Here is a 16,974-nt window from a genome sequence, read left to right as displayed (position 1 = left end):
GGGTGCATGAAGTGAAATGAAATGGGCATACGCAGAGTGTGAATGCATGTTCAGTGTAACATGTGAATATAGCGTGAGATACAATCCTTGCATGTCCTTTCCCCACCACACAGAAAGTAAGAGCAAGGATTGGGGTCCTTGTACTGCATTTCTGCTTTCAGAAAGGTAGTATGAGGTCCTGAGCCTTCTGCCCCCCCCATCTGTGCATTCCATCCCCACCCCTCCCAAATTATCTGAGGGTCAAACCTCATGTTTCTGTAAATATGGAGCTAGGTTTTCTTTCTTTTTTACTCAAAAGTAAGCTTATAGGACCTCATATGGATCAGGACCCTAGGCTGGTTGGTAGGGGGCTTTAACCCTTTCCCCCGTGCCTGCAATTTACATTGCAACTTCATGCCTTTTTGGCAATGTAAATGGGACGCATCGGTGGGGATATATGAATTTTCTTAAATCTGTTCAGTCTATGTTTCATGGATTGCCAGGCATCCTTTGTTTTGTTATCCACTCATTGAAGGAATTGGACCCTTCTACAAGAATTTCATTCATTTACAAATGCACATTAGTGCCTTGCATGCATGCACACGTGTGCAAATGCACAGTTGCACAAATCTCCCGCAAAAGTAAAAAAACAAATAAACTAGACTGTAAGAGCGCAATTCTGTTAAGATAGTTGGCAGCCTCTGAAGTTGGAGGCTGCTGAGTATCCAGTGCAGGGCAGCTGGAGTCTGTGTGCTTTAACCAGGAGCACTCTCCTGGCTAGCACGCCACCCATCAGATTTCCCTTCCGGAGGGTGGGGAGAGTAATATAGAAAGAGAGGCCCTCAAAGCCCCACCTCTTTCCCCTGGGTTGTATCCAACTGTGTGTATCCACCAGCAAAACAAGACACTGCTAGCAAAGCAGATCCCCCTCTCCTTGCAGACCCCCTGCTCTCCCACATTGGGGGATACTCCAGTACAGATTTCAGGGGCACTGGTGGGTGCAGTGGGGAGGAGAGGAAGGGGAGGTTCTGTTGTATGAGCTGTTCACATGATGTGGATGTCATCCTTTTACTCTATAGAAAAAGTCCTGTGGGCCTCCTTACTCCCTTAGGGTTAAGGAGAATCTATGTCCAGCCTATGCTGAGCCATTTTTGGCCTAATCAGACTGGGTGCAGAACAGAGGCAGGTACTAGTCAAGCCAGTCTCCCACAACATCCTTCCCATTTACTTACTTACTTACTTACTTACTTACTTACTTACTTACATTTATATACTATGCCACATATTAACAGATTCCCATGTGGGCTAGCAGTGTCTTGTTTTACTAGCACTGAGGAACTTCTGGGCAGATATTGCACCAAGCAAGAAAAGTGGCTGGGAAGCACAGAATCATGCATCTCTGGTTTTGATGTGCCAAATCCCAGTTTTCATTAACTGGGGGCTTTAGAGGCCCTAATTTAAAAGAAAACTAAGAAGCCTTAGTTTAAAAGAAAATGAGTTTACGGTCCTTGCATTAGCACAGAAATGAAGCAAATTGAAAACAGAGGGTCACTTTGAGTTTAAAATCAGATGGAAATACAGGGCTTGGTCTTCTATAGTAATTTCATGATTACTCATATTGGAGGATTTGGGTTAAATCTCATTCTCAGGGTTCTGCCAGATTTTGCGTGGCCAAGAATCAAGGCCAAGATGGAAATATGCAGATAGAGCAACATTTGATTCTCATTGGATGGGGTGATTGAGGTAAGCAGGGAGCACGCTTAGCACTCAAACCATGCCAGGGTGTCCCCAAATGCACCCTTTCACTTTCTTTCATATAAGGGAATGGTTGCAATTTATTGGTATTTAGAAAAAGAAAAGACTACACTTGGGGGCTGCTGCTGCAGTGACAGCACAAAACATGTCTTGCGTTCTAGACACTGGGTGGCCCAGGTCTCACTGATAAGGATCTATAGGGTGTTGTGGTGTGCATTCCCCAGAGTGGCCTGCAATGTGCTCATCCTATCGTCCCTCTACAGGCCTCAGCTGCCATAATGACTGGTATTTGCTAGTCCTTGAATAAATACAATTGCCTAGCAATACAAATTGACACAGAGTAGGATATTGCTGTTGCATATGCATCATGATTCCATCCCATTATTGTGCTGGCAGGTTCTGTGCTCAACCGTCAGTGCTATCCTTGCCCAGCTTAGAATGTAATGCATCCTTCTGCATATAGGGATGCTTTGATTTAGATTCCTGCATTGAGCAGGGGGTTGGGCTTGATGGTCTTATAGGCCCCTTCCAACCCTACTATTCTATGATTCCATGATTCTAGTCCCATTTGGGAAGTCCTGAAAGCCTTTCAACTGCATTTGCTGTGCGTGTGCTTTTTCTGAATTCTTCTGCCCACTGTTATTGGATTTCATTTTCTTCAGAGTAGGAGAGAGAAACTGCTCAGCACTCATGGATTAAGTAAATTCACTGTGGCTTCCCTAGTGGTTCATCCATCTTTTTGAACAAGGTCAGTCCATGGACATGGGCTGGGAGGAAGGGGGATACTCAAGTCATCTTGTGTCTTGCTTTAAGGCAGGAGAACTAGAAAATCACAACCCCTAGCAGCAGACTGCTACCTCCTCTATTCTCAAATTGAGTGTGACCCTTACTCTGGTAGGGAGGACAGAAGGTAATGCTTTCAGAAAGTAATGTGTTGCTCATGTGCTAGAGTAAAGGGTTTGAAGTGACTTATTTCCTGCCTTCCAGTCCAGGAGGGATCATCTAACCTCCAGCAATAATTGGGGGGGGGGGGAGGAACTATATTTTAATTTCCTCTGTTTTGATTTCTGATCATTATAATTCCTTTAAGTTGATATTTAGCCTTCTAATTTGGTAGTCATTTGGAGACCCAAATCCAGAGTGAGATCAGGTGCCTTTACATGAAAGCATATGAAAATAGATGTAGAGAAACAGAAGAATTACAAACAAAACAAAACAAAATACATACCACACCTTGATGACAAATGGGCTTGCTTATCGCTTCACTTATTTGGATTATTAAATGATTATTGTGGGTTTTCTTTGGCAGTAAACATCTAAGATGACAAAGGAGCCTAAGAACCTGGCAACAAATGTGGTACATGAAGGAACATGAGCAGGGAACTATCTGGGTATATCTCTTGCACAGCAGATTAATATTATTTGCATTTCATTGCCATCTACAGCACTATGTAGAACATTTCCAAGCTGTGATTGTGAGTAGAGGAGTCTCATGAGCCCCGTCCAGTGATCCTTCCTTCCGGGGCAGGATTGCAGAGGTGGAACATCCAGGGATGGAGTCAGACTTCCAGCAGGAGTGGGGCTAACCACTTGTCACATTAGAATAATGATGTGATGATGTAAAAACATCAGTTTGATGTGATGTGACCTTTTCCACTACTGTGTGTGTTGTGCCCTGTGAGTGTGTGGGGGAATAAGGCCTCTCTCTACCCCATTGCAGGCTGAATCAGCCACACAGATGGTGTTATTATGGGGCAGATCAATGGGGCACAGGGGAGAAGGGGGCACAGCTCCAGAAAAGGGAAGACCAATGACTAGGATGGCTCAGAGTGCCTGGGCATCTCTTTGTGGACTGGAGGGAGGTATATTGCCCAGAAAGGCAGTTTTAGAAGTGAAAGGCAAGCTGAAACGGAAGAGTCCTCAAAGGCTCTGCCAGCCTTCTTAATGCTTCAGTTGACTACAGTCCGTCACTGTAACAATGGCTCCTTGTGGGAGAAACTTCGCATCAGTCGGCAGTTCATGCACTGCGCTCTCCAAGGTCTTGCCTTGCCTCCAGCCTATTCTCCAGTCTTGCCTCCAGCCTTGCCTGATGTGGATACTGCCTTGCTCAGAGTGACCCAGAACAAAAGTGAACACTGTGGGCAGACCACTTCCCTTGGGCCTGACATCTTGCCAGGAAATGCCAGTCTAAAAGCTTCAGGGAAAGCGTTCAAATCAAATGCCCTTTCTTTCATCTAGTTCACGTGAACATCTCCTCCCTTCAATTCTATCCCCAAGTGGCACAAAGAAAGGTGCTTGCACTTGGAATTTGGTGAGCCTGTAATGGGAGACAGAGTGCCGAGGTCAAGTGAGTATTGAAATAGCTACCTCACATCTAACTCTTAGCCCTGCCCCTTATTCAAATGTGACAGGTGGTTTAGCCCCACAACTGCCAGAAGTCCCACCCCATCCCTGGAAGTCCCATTTCTGAAAGTCCTGCCCAGATGGAGGCATCACCTGATGGGGGTCATGCGACTCCTCTATGAATTTGTTGGTTTAGCTCTTGCCATACATGTGGGGGATTGGAAGAAGTTAGGTACAGGGTTCAGGCTAAGGCAGGAATGGTCAACATAGCACTCAGAGGTGAAAACACAGTCAGACTGTCACATACATTACACAGTCCAAAGCAGAGTCACAAATCCATCCAAGGGTCAATAGAACAGAGCATCAATCACAGGGCAAGGTCTGGAAGGCAAGGTAGCAAACACCGGATCATTTTCAACCCCATCCCTGGAAGTCCCAGGTCCAGAAGTCCTGCCCTGGATGGACAGTTTACCTGATGGGATCATGTGACCCCTCTATGAACCCCTCATGCTACTGTAGCTGAATAGGAAGAGGTGGCATGATGAGTTTGTAGATAGGTCACATGACCTCATCAGGGGATCCCTTCTTCCAGAGTAGGACTTCTGAGCATGGGGTTGGAAATGACCCTATATGGTCACTTTCAGTCCCCCACATGTATGGCAGGGGTCTACACCCTCAGACTATTGATCCATGGTGGCATGATCAGTTCCTAGAGCAGTCACATGACCCCCATCCGTTGATTCCTCTTCCAGGGCAGGACTCCGGAGTTGGGACATCCAGGGATGGGGTTGGACTTCCAGCAGGGGCAGAACTAACCATCTGTCACAGTAGAATAAGGTGCAGGGCTTTCAGTTTGATGTGATGTAGCTTTTTTCACTAATTATCTCTATATTTTGCCTAGTGGGTGCATGGGGATCTCCCACCAATAAGACCTCTCTCTGCCCCCATTGTATGCTGAACCAGCAAAATAGATGGTATCCTTATGGGGCATATCAATGGGGCACAGGGGAGAATGGGGTGCAGAAAACACCATAGGAGAGGAACTACTGCCTTATCCTGACTGTATTGTCTACTCTGACTGGCATAGCATCTAGGCAGAGATTTCTCCAGCCCTGCTACCTGATATCCTTCTCAAGGGGGAACTAAACCACAAACGTTCTCCATGCAAAGCATGCCTTTCACCACTGAGCTCTGACCCCATCCCTTCTTGGCTCCTCGCTAGCTCTCCCCAAGCCCTTCCCAAACTGAAAAGCGCCTCACCTCTTAAACCACTTTCCCGGAGCCATCACCCCCTGCCTCACCTCCATGCTAATACGAGAGCAGACAGATCACTGAGCCATCCTTAGCACCAATAGTCTGACAGGGCTACTCACTATGCCTCACTTCTGAGGTCTCCCAGAAATGAGATACCTAGCTGTGACACTTTTCAAAGAAGCCCAAATCCAAAGCTGCCACTGAAACCAGGGGGAGGAGTAAACCCTCTTCACCTCTGGGAATTCAACTGTCAAACGTTTCAAGAAGGGTCCTGCTTGAGGTTATGTGAACACTGTGCTTTGCTTTGCTTTAATTTGATGTGGTGTCGATTCTCATTGTTTACAGTGCCTTTGTATCTGATGGCCTCAGTCTTCTGTGTGCTTCCATATTATAAGCATATTGTGTTTCCAAAATATTTGGGTTGTCCCAGGGCAATCAGGCATAGATATGATTACCTTCCATCCTCCTCCTAGCTTCTCTTCCCCCAAATTTTACACTCTTTTACACACACACAAAAGCTTCATGTATGTTCGTGTGCCAATGTGCTCTCATGTATGTTATGATTTCCACCCTTTTAACAGCAATAATAAAGTTTTAAAAAGTTATTCTGCCCTCTTTATGCCTGCTAAATATATCCACATTTATTATGAGAATCCAGTCTTAGGTCAACTTAGTGCTTGACCAGGACATGACCTGAATGGTTAGCTTCAGGCAAGGATCAAAGCACCATACTCCCAATGGGGAGGTCAGTGAGTGGGGCAAAGCAACACCCATCCTAAGGAAGGATAGCTTTAAGAAGTGTTGATTTTCTTATCCTGTTCTGAATCAGCACACCTTAGGAGACATTTCTCACTACTCTGGATAACAGGAGCAGGACTTCCAATTCATGGCAGTGGAAACAAAACAGAACAAAACAGAACACTGCAGAACAAAACAGTTTTGAACAATTATACCAATTAATGCATATAAAAATGAACAGAAAACCTACCTGTACAAGGTACACAGAACTAACACACTCATAATATTCCCTTGTAATTAATAAGGCTGGTTTGAGAGTTGAATTTGTTCACAACAGACCTAGGCTTTGAGGTGGGAAGGCAAATTGGTGAGGCTAAAAGAAAAGTAACTTGCCAAGAACTTCAGTCTAAGGCAGAGATGCAGTCCTTCTGGGAACAGGGTGTTTTGTGACCGGTCATGCCCACCATGGCAGCCATTTTATGAATAGACAAGGTACCCTTGTGGCAGTCATTTTGTGAGAGAGCTCATGACACTCTCAAATTCCCAAATGTGCCCACTGACCCAAAAGGATTGGGGACCACTCGCTATTGCTGCTGCTTTTTCCTGGTCTTTTCTCAGTCTCCTCAGTACCTCTCTTTTCTGTCACTCTCTTTCCCTTATCTGTTTCCTCAGGACCTTTCTTCACCATCTCAGTCTCCCCTTTTCTCCTCAAAATCTCCCTTCCTCCTGTAGCCCTTCAGGATCAAAAAGGAATCGTACTCTATAGATATTTCCCCCTGAGGACCAAAAAACAAACTAAAAAATGTGATAGTCTATCACGGCTAAATTTTAAAAAACATGATAGGCTACGTAAATGTTTACGTAGCCTATCACGGCTGAGTAAAAAAAAAAAAAGCGCATACGCAAATGGCGGCGCCCATGGGTGCCGCCATTTGCGTACGCGCGTTTTTTTTTCTTTTTTACTCAGCCGTGATAGGCTACGTAAACATTTACGTAGCCTATCACGGCTGACTGCAGGGATGCAAACGGAGGCGGCTACGGCTGCCGCCATTTGTGTCCCTGTTAGCCAGCGGCTGGATGTCTGGCCACTGGCGGAGCCAGCCGGCGGCTCCGCAGAATCCCTGCAGAGCGGAGCCAGCCGGCCAGGATTCGGGGGGGGGGAGGGACGAAGCGCCTCCCCCCCAGCATCAGCATAATCCACGAACAGGTAAGTGACTTTTGTACATCCCTAATCTGGTATTTGGTAACACCTGCCAAAATTTCAATGGCCTGGAAATGGCACAATCCTCCATATAATTGAATGAATGTTTGCAGAAAACATGGTGTAGGTAGCGTTTAAGGACAACATTGACTGGTTTTATGTCTCTACAAGAGGCAAAATTACAGCATTCATTATCCAAAAATACTTCTGGGCATGGGCAGTGTAATGGAGGCCACCTGCACATGGGCCCTGGATCTTCTGAGCTGTGTCCCAGATATTTAGAGCTGCCCCGATTGCCATCATCTGCCTTAATACAAGCCTGCTTCTTCCCTCTGAACTCAGTAGCCTTGCAGTTGCTAGCAGACATCAGGACTCACTCTCTTAGCAGACTAATAGCAAGTGTAGCATGAAGGCACTAGCCTTTTAAACTGGAGGGGAGACTGCCACCTTTCCTTCCACAGCCCGCTCATTATTTCCATTAAGTCCACAGTGCAAAATTGCCTAACAGCACCACTGTCACCAGACCTGCCTGGGCAATTGCTCTTGTGCCCTGGGCCATTGTAGGCAGCAAGGCTCTGAAAAGGGGAAGAGCAGGCTCATTGGCTGATCATACATCAAATGGAGTGCCAGAGGACTTCTTCATCTGTTCTTCCTCCAAGATGGCCCAGACCCATTACCTTGAGGAAAACACAAATGGGTTTGCTGGCAAAAAGGGTTTGAATGAGCAGCAGTGTCTGAATTAGGGATGTACGGACTGTGTAAAATCCACTCCATCTATGTTTTGTGGATTGTCAGGTGCCTTTGGTTCTGTCGTCCGCTCACAGATGGATGTGAATTTTTTCCCCCATCATGCATAAAAATAAGCAAATAATTACGTAAGTAGGATAATTACGTAGGATAGCCTATTGTGGGGAAAAACACAGATGCAAATGGCGTAGTGGATGCTACTTGTGGCTGTAAAGCCCTTAGTTTAACCTAATTGCAGCCATTTACGGCTGCATTTAGGTTAAACTGAGGGGCTTTACAGCTGCAAGTGGCGTCCACTGCACCACTTGTGGCTGTATCCATTTGCCAGGCCAGCAATATGGAGCTGGCTGCTGGCCTGTGGCTCGACAGAATCCCTGCAGAGAGGAGCTGGCTCACAAGGATTCCTGGGGGAGGAATGGATTGCCTCCCCCCATGGGTGGATTCCCCACGGACCGGCAGGTAGGGAATCCTCCCATCCCTATTCTCGAGTCCTGAGGTTTCTGTCTGGTGCTTTTGTGCTTGTTGGTTAAGGGTGGGGGATTTAATCTGAAGTAAATCCCACTATGCTTAATGGGAGTTACTCCCTATTAATTGTGTATGTTTGCAGCTTAAGAGTATGGGTTGCTATGGTCTACAATACATTCCTGTACTCACCCTTGCCAGTGTGCCATGTTCAGTTTGCTATTATTCGGTAAATGTTTAAAGTGCCATACAGCTTGGAGGGGTGGGGGGGTGGGGGCTCTTGTGAACTCACAGCATGGAGAACAGGAAATGGACTTTTTCTTCCTAGATGTCGATTGAAGGATATATCTTACACATTTACTGGTAAGCCACTATCCTTTGAAAAATGGGGATTTTAACTCCCTCCTCTGAAACTGTGTCATAATAAGAATGTATATCTGAGGAGGCATGTTCCAGCAACTCCTCTTTTCAGTGCCATGATGTTCAGTTTGCAATTTATCTGTAAAAGTTTAAGGTCACCTCGCAGTCCAGGTGACACAGATATGAGGACTGCCTCCTCCTCCTCCTCCCAGATTTGAAAAAAGAGAAACTTGAGGTAAGACAGGCCAACACAAGAGGCAAACACAGAAATAATGGCTCATTTGCTGCCCTATGCAGCACTCTCTCTCTCTCAAATGAGGAAGTGTGCAGGCAAGACCAGGGCCGGCCTTAGGGGTGGGCAAGCTGGGTGATTGCCTGGGGCACCAAGTTGAGGGGGGCACCAAGCTGAGCTTAGTGGCTGTGGTTTTTTTTAATGTATTGTCTGCAGTGAGCTAGGGTGGCAAAAAGCAAGTGTCTGTAACCTTTCTTTCAAGGTTCTACAGGTTGTTCAAGTACTAACTACAAAAATGATCTTCCTTCAATTAGCTTTAAAGTATGTTTCTTTTTCAGTTTCCACTTTGATGTCATTTGCGCTAGGTAAAAATCAGTAAAACACAGCTTTACTTGGAGGCAATGTTACCGAGCACTTAGCACTTCAAATACTGTAAACACTATATAAGCACTATATAAATAACAATAGCATTTTAGCTTCCTAGTCTTTTAGCTTTGGTGTTTTAAATTTGTATTTTAAATCTCTGCACTGCTGCTAGGTTTTATTCTGCTTGTACTCTTATATTGTGGTTTTAAGCTTTCATATTTTATATTGTTTTATGCTGCACTTTGTGGTTTTAATTTTTTGGACTGCACAGAGAGCTTCGAATATTGGGCAGTATAGAAATGGAATGAAATGAAAGAAATGAATGAATGAATGAATGAATGAATAAATAAATAAATAAAATAAAGCCGTAAGCTGTAAGAGGTCCACTGGATACCTTTTTTATTTATAACCTTCCTTTATTATCTTTAAGGATTAAAAACAGTGGATATGCTAAAATAATGAATGCTTGCCAAAAGATAGGAACTGCTACAAAACAAAAAATATTCTAAGTAAAACCTGTGCTAGTTCTGCTGTGTTGCATAGTGCACTGCCACTGCTCAGAATGTGGCTTTTCAAACTTTGGCTTGTGCAGACTGCGGCACAGTGACTGAGAGATCAAGGTTTTGAGCAATGTCATTCTTGATGGACATCACACCTGCACCAGGCCCCATAAATCCTCCGGGTGGCCCTGCAAAACTGACTATGAGGGGTGGGCGGAACAAAGACACTCCTCGCCCAGGGTGCTATTTATCTGAGGGCCAGCTCTGGGCAAGAGAAGGCAGTGGCTGCTCTCACCCCTTCTCTCTTGGTCACCTATCTGGGCACCATAGCACCCTTTTTGGGCACTGCAACATACAAGGTTGGTTGGTCATGGGTGGAACTGCCAGCTAATCGCTTGCTCACCTGAATTCTCCCTCTGGCACCACAGTGATGGGGATCCTGCCTAGTGAGCCAAATCCTGCCTGCCGTACCACCCAGAGAGAGAAGGTGAGCGAAGGAGCTGCTGTGGCCTCCACATGACTGCTTGGCTTTTCTTTCTCTCCACACCAAGGATTGGGCAAGCCATCGTTGCCACGGTCTCTGATGGCTCACCTGCCCCCTCGCACTGCCATGCTCTGCCTACTTGCTCATCCTGACTCAGACCCTCAATCAATCAGCTCAGTGTTTCACAGTTCAAACACATGAGAAAGTGCTTAGGAAATGTCCCCAAGCAACTAGGGGTTGTGTTTAAAAGGGCCCAAAGTGTTCCCAATGAAGCTAACTGAGATGTGCTGCCGTTGGCTAGAGTAGAGACCAAATGTTTGATCTCAGCTTCATTTTTCTTTTATTATTGTTCAGTGCTGTCATGTCTAACCTTACGCAGCAGAGTATAATGCTCTCCTTCGTATTTACAAAATTTGCACTTGTCATATTTAATTAACAAATGCTATGAATGCGCTCATGATTTCTGTTTTGTGTATCTTTGCCACAAAAAGCATCATTTGAGATCTAGTTTCACAGTGGCAAAGATATACCAGAGGACAGATGAGAAAACGAACTTGCCAGTTTTAATTATGGCCATTTGCTTGACAACAGAAAGTGATACGAATTTTGGAGGTTAGCGTGTTGCATTCCTAATGCCTAAAGCCTTTGATGTTCTGTCCTGTACACCAAATTCCCATGCTTCTGGAATTAATTGAGAACTTCAAAGGATCTCACCAGTTGTCCATTCACTCTCTTCCCCTGGAGCATTAAAATGTAGTGAAATATAAATATGGCTTTTCTGCATTTGAATGATACAAATGAGATAAGACACTCTACTTGAAATGAGAATAATAGAAAATAAGTACTAAACAAATCACCATCTGCACACCCTATAGAATAATATTAACATAGAAAGGCTGATCAATGTAATATTGATACTATTTAGAGAGATTCCCAAGCAAACCTGCCACTGCAATCACTGCAGCAGCTGATACTTGGATCTTTTCCGAAGAGACTGCTGTCACCTAGTAAGCTGTGTACTGACAAATTCTACTAATTTTATTGAACTCTATTTGCTTTCCCTTAAAGTTCCTAAGATGTTTTGTCTAAGCAGATAACTCTAATTTCACCTTAAATTTCTCTTTAGGTGAATCTGATGGCAACCTGAAGGTGTATGGGTTCCCTCCCCACATATACACATTTCATTACTTTGTTGAAACTCTTTCAGCTTCTCTCAAATTTCCTCAGATGTTTTGCCCAGGCAGAAACTTCAGAACCAGCCTCCCCCAAGCTGCCCCTCCAGATGTGTTGGCACCACAACTCCCATCATCTGCATACATGGGTGGGGATGATCGGCATTATGGTGCCAACACATCTGGAAGGCCCCAGCTTGGCTGTCTAGTGGCGGGGCAGGGGGGCTCTAAATTCCATAGCAACTTCATTGAGATGGATCATGCTCTCAAAATGTCTTTCATAAGACAATGCTGTTTTAAGTATGGGCACCCTTTGTAGCAGCCATATCGGGGGTCAGACTAAGTAGCCTCATGCTTCATGTTCTTGCTGAGCTCTTGCTCTCTGAAATATATATTTGTAAGCTGACACAGGAATTTCTTATCTTGTCAACAAAGGCTAAGGTCATAGAATTGTATATCTTGTTCTCTGCTGTTCTCGTCTGTTCTCTGCTTATCATGGCTACCCTATAACCCATTTCTTGTATTATAAATAATGGTGCTAGGTGAAAAAATGTTGAGGACTGCAACCCCACATGGGAGGGAGAGGAGGAGCCGTTTCCTATGTGTCACAATATCTATAAAAACAATGTGCTGATGTAAATCGGGGCTTTTGGCTCTTTGGAAATGATTCCAGCTTTAAGCCCACGCGTTAAATAAAGGAACTCTTTTTCCTTCACTCCATGGTCTCTCTGACTCTGAGTTCTGCAACATAAATGGTGCTGTGACTCGGATGTGGCAGGCTCTGAGACAAAGAGGTGGCAGTTGCCTGCTCTTTATCGCCGCACCGGGAGGGAGAGCTCGGCACATGCCTCCTTTTCTTGGCGCCACCGACCTTTTTGTCGGGTGAACGGGAGAAAGCCTGCGCCAGGACCGCCCAAACGGCAGCGAGCGGCAAGAGAACCTTGAGAAGCAGAGGAAGGAACTTGAGCCCTGCCCATACTGCAGCTGCAATTGAGTTGAAACCCACATTGGAAGCCTTGAGGAGAAAGGCAAGTATATGGAATAAAAAGAGGGCCCCGCCTTTGGGAGTAAGGCCACTGGGCAGAAATAAAGAGGGCCCCACCTTCGGAAGTAAGGTCAGTGTTAGTATACATATACAAAAGGTGACCCACCCGATTGGGGGTGGAAGGGGGGACTTGATCACTCCCCCAAGCAGGCACTAATACTCAGCAAGGTGCTGAGGAAACTGCTTCGCTCTAGTGGAAAAATGGGAAAGTGGGTGGCAGGGACATATGAATGAAGTGATGAAATTGATGATTGTGTGAGTGGCTACTGCGGTTTCTGTTGCATACCGTCGACCGTCCGGGTGCCCAGGCCAGTAGCAAAGTGCGTGGTGTGAAATTCCTTTTGTGTCAGTCAGTGAGACCCCTTACTCGCTGACCAATCCCCTTCCCTCTTTGTGTCTGTCTTCATCTTAGGAGGGAGGCTATGGGAGGTGGGGGAAGCAAGACTTGCACCCCTTTGAGATGTATGTTAAAAAAAAGGAAAAAGATTTTTTTTTAAAGGATTCAGAATAGAGAGAGGAAACGGCAAAAAGCTCAAGGTCGAGCTGAGAGGAAAAAAAAAAGAACAAGATCTGAGGCTGTTAATTAGAGAAATGTTGCAGGACAGCCTGGCTTTTAACGAAGCGTGGGAGTGTGAGGCTGAAGAAGTAGCTGTTAGCCTAGCGCGCCGAGAGGGGGGGCAGGAAAATTGCCCAGAACGTTCTGAGTTGTGCAACATCATCACCTCGCCTAATTGAAATAAAATCCCTAAGAAATGGAAACTGAAAATGAAGACCCAGAAGATAAAAGCGCAAAATGGAGAATAAAAGTGAAAAATCAGCCCCCAGGGCACAGGCTAGACCCCGCTTCGAGTGAAAAGTGTTCCATAAGACTGTCCCAAGGCAGAATGAAGCGGAAAGACCACGATGAAGATCTCTGTCAAGGTAGCCGTGTTTAGCTTTGAACTGTCCTAGAATTTCATAGAGCCTGTAGACCATCAGCTATATGATTTCTGAAGAGCGTAACCATTAAGCTTTTGCCGTGGGATTCCCTGCAATGAAGAAATCTCACTAATTTGAGTGTCCAGTGTTAGACTGCCTGAGTGTGTGTGCAGAAGAGACCGAGAAACCAGACAGCATGTTCCTGGCCAAGCCAAAATCACGCTACTACCATGCTCCTGAAAGCTGCAATAAACTGTGTAAGCTGGAAGACCCAACCTGATTGAGAAGAAAAGAAGATATTAGAGTAACTGTCTTTAAAAAACAGTGAAAATTGTGTAGCAAGCTAGCTGACGCTGTCAGTGATGTTACAACTTTAAATTAAGACTGTTTTCCTGTTTGAGACCCCAGCAAAGAAAGCCGACCCGAGTTATTTGTTGCCCGTGCCAAAGCAAAAATTTAGCTGCCCTGTACCTCATCGTGTCCTGTTTTGAGCTTGGGATTAGAGGAATGGCGGAAAATTTCTCCCCAAATCTTCGGGACGCCGAGCGCCGAGGCATTCGGCCCCCTGAAAGTGTTGGGGAAATTCTCCGCTGGCCCCCCGCCCCCCCCGGGATGGGACTTACCTTCAGCGAATGTCCCTCTCGGCGGCGGGTCCTGGCGGCGGTTCGGCGGCTGTTCGGAGGGGGCGGGGGCGGTGACCAGTCTCCCGACCGGCTGCTGCCGCCGCCATTACAAAATAAAAAAGTAAGTAAAAACAAACAAACACACACCTGTGATAGGCTATGTGACGATTTATGTAGCCTATCATGGCTAGATTTCCAAAGTCAGCCGTGATAGGCTATGTAAATCGTCACGTAGCCTATCATGGGTGACTTTGGGGGGGGAAAAAAAAAAAGCACGTACGCAAATGGCGGTGGCCCATGGGCGCCGCCATTTGCATTCCTTATTTTGGCACGTCTAGTCTACGTAAAGATTTACGTAGACGACAGCGAAAATAAGGGAACGCTATTTGCGTTGCCCTTATTTTCGCCGTAGTCTACGTAAATCTTTACGTAGACTAGACGTGCCAAAATAAGGAACGCAAATGGCGGCACCCATGGGCCGCCGCCATTTGCGTACGCGCTTTTTTCCCCCCCAAAGTCACCCGTGATAGGCTACATGACGATTAACGTAGCCTATCATGGCTGACTTTGGAAATCTAGCCGTGATAGGCTACGTTAATCGTTACGTAGCCTATCATGGGGGGGGGGGTTGTTGTTTTTTTACTTTTTCTTTCGCGGCTGGGGAGATGGGGCGCTTCTCCCTGGCCTGAATTTCGGCCGGGCGAGGCGAGGCGCCTCCCCCCTGGCCTGAATTTCGGCCGGATGAGGCGGGATGCCTCCCCCCCCTCGCCTGAACTTCGGGGGGAGAAGCAAAGCGCCTCCCCCACACCGCGAATCACCCCTGCGAAAAGGTAAGTGACTTTCGTACATCCCTAGGATTTACAAACAGAGAAGCTTGCCTGTGAAGTCCTGCAAATCACCCCACCGCCTCCCTGAAGAAGATTAATGGCTGACTGAAAAATGCAAGTATAAGGCGATGCCCATCACCTCCCAGCGTCCTGAGTTTCAGCACTTTGCTTTCGTGTACCAAGTTGAAGGGGAAGAGAAGAAAAGAGGGGTGTGTGTGTGTGTGTGATGTTGTAAATCCCTGGCTAGCTTGTCTAGTGATAGATAGCCCCGAGAGCTCCCCCCCCCCAATTGCTGGATCTGCTCCATCATGCCTTACCATGCAAAAAGTGTTTTCCATTCATTGTGTTAAATTGCAGAAAAAGTTTGTTGTGTATATTTTATGATTTCTTAGATATCATAAAATATATATGATATTTGCAGATTAGTGTTAGTTGCAACTCCAAATGATACTGAGTGTGGTTCCCAATGGATGACAAGAGAAAAGACAAAGATAAGTAGAGGAAGACAGAGGCAAATAGAAAAAGACAGAGAAATAGAGAAAGTGGCAGACAGATAGAGAAAGGAAAAAAAAAAGAAGAAAGAAAAGGCAAGAGGCAAAGAGAAAGAACATTTGTAGAGAAGAAGCATGGCCATAGTTGCCCCCAGGGTGAATTAGAAGCAGCTGATTATGCCTGGAGCTTATTACCTGGGGTAAAGTAGCCACAATAATGTAATAGTTCTTTAAGATGAAGAAAATGTAACTAGAAGGAGAAGAAGAGCCTATCCCAAATGTGTGTCACTGGGACTAGTGTAGGGCAGAAAAGGTTTAAGTAAGTGAGTTTAACTTGAAAAAAAAAGACAAATGAAGAGACAAGGCTGGTGCATAGAGAAGAGAGTTTTATGTAAAAAGTTTGAAACATGATCTGCAGTACAGGCCGATCAGGAAGAAAAAGAAAGCAAAAGAAAGAGAGAGAGATTTCTCTTCCCATACTAATGAATGAAAGTGTTATCAAGCACTTTGTTTGGGAAGCGAAGTTTGTTTACAGAAAGCTGTGCCTGAGAACCAAACACTTCTATCCTATGCTAAAAATGCTTGCTAGTGTTGTGCTGTAAGTTACCCAATAAAGTCTCCTTGTAAGTAACCCGCCCCCCTGCTGGAATCCCAAAACACAAGTGGGGCTAGAGCGCCTCACCCAATATCAAACCCTGCTGTTAGAAGCCATGAAGGCAGGTATGAAGAAGTCAGTTAATAATATGACCAAAGTGTCTAAAGTGCTGCAAGGTGCCACCGAGGCCCCAGAGCGTACTTGGAGCGTCTTTTAGATGCCTATCGCCAGTATACCCCCCTCGACCCAGAGGCCCAAGAAGACGTGGACGAAAAAAAAATAGAAGAAGACCCAGCAGAGGCAGAGGATTCTTAAGAAAGAACCAGTGTGCCCAGTGTGGACAAGATGGACATTGGTGGCATGAATGCCCAAATAAAATGAATCAAATACACAAAGGAGAAAACCAAAGGAGCCAGAACGGGCGAGAGAGAAGACAGCTTGAGAGGGGCCGTGACAATGACTGTGAGGGGCCGTGACATTGACTTCATGATTGACACTGGAGCGGCATCAAGAGCAAGCAAATGTTAGCCTTAAACAAGAAGTCCAAACACTGGGTAAAGTTCTTCAAGCCCAGTGTTGCTTTGTCTTAGAAAATAAGCCCCAATTCCCATCACAGAAGTTCATCCTTTCCAACCAAGAGTCGAAGTATGAGTTAAAGAGGGAAAAAATAACCCTTTAACTCTCAAGTGGAGAAGACCGAAAACTGTTATACTTTCCACCCCCGCAGCTATAAAAGCAGCTGGAGTTAAACCCTGGATACATTGCACACGAGTCAAGAGAGCGAGAGGGGGGGAGTAGACTGTAAACAAAAATCCTTTGAAAGGATTTCTTTCCTTTTCAAAAATCCTTTAAAAAATATTCTAAAAAAGCAGTAAGAAGACT

The sequence above is a fragment of the Heloderma suspectum genome, chromosome 1, assembly GCF_057233095.1.
Source record: "Heloderma suspectum isolate Gila_16-S chromosome 1, 16-S_ref, whole genome shotgun sequence".
In the NCBI taxonomy this organism is placed as follows: domain Eukaryota; kingdom Metazoa; phylum Chordata; class Lepidosauria; order Squamata; family Helodermatidae; genus Heloderma; species Heloderma suspectum.
The sequence above is the reverse complement of the archived record's forward strand: the minus strand, read 5'-3'. Positions refer to the sequence as shown.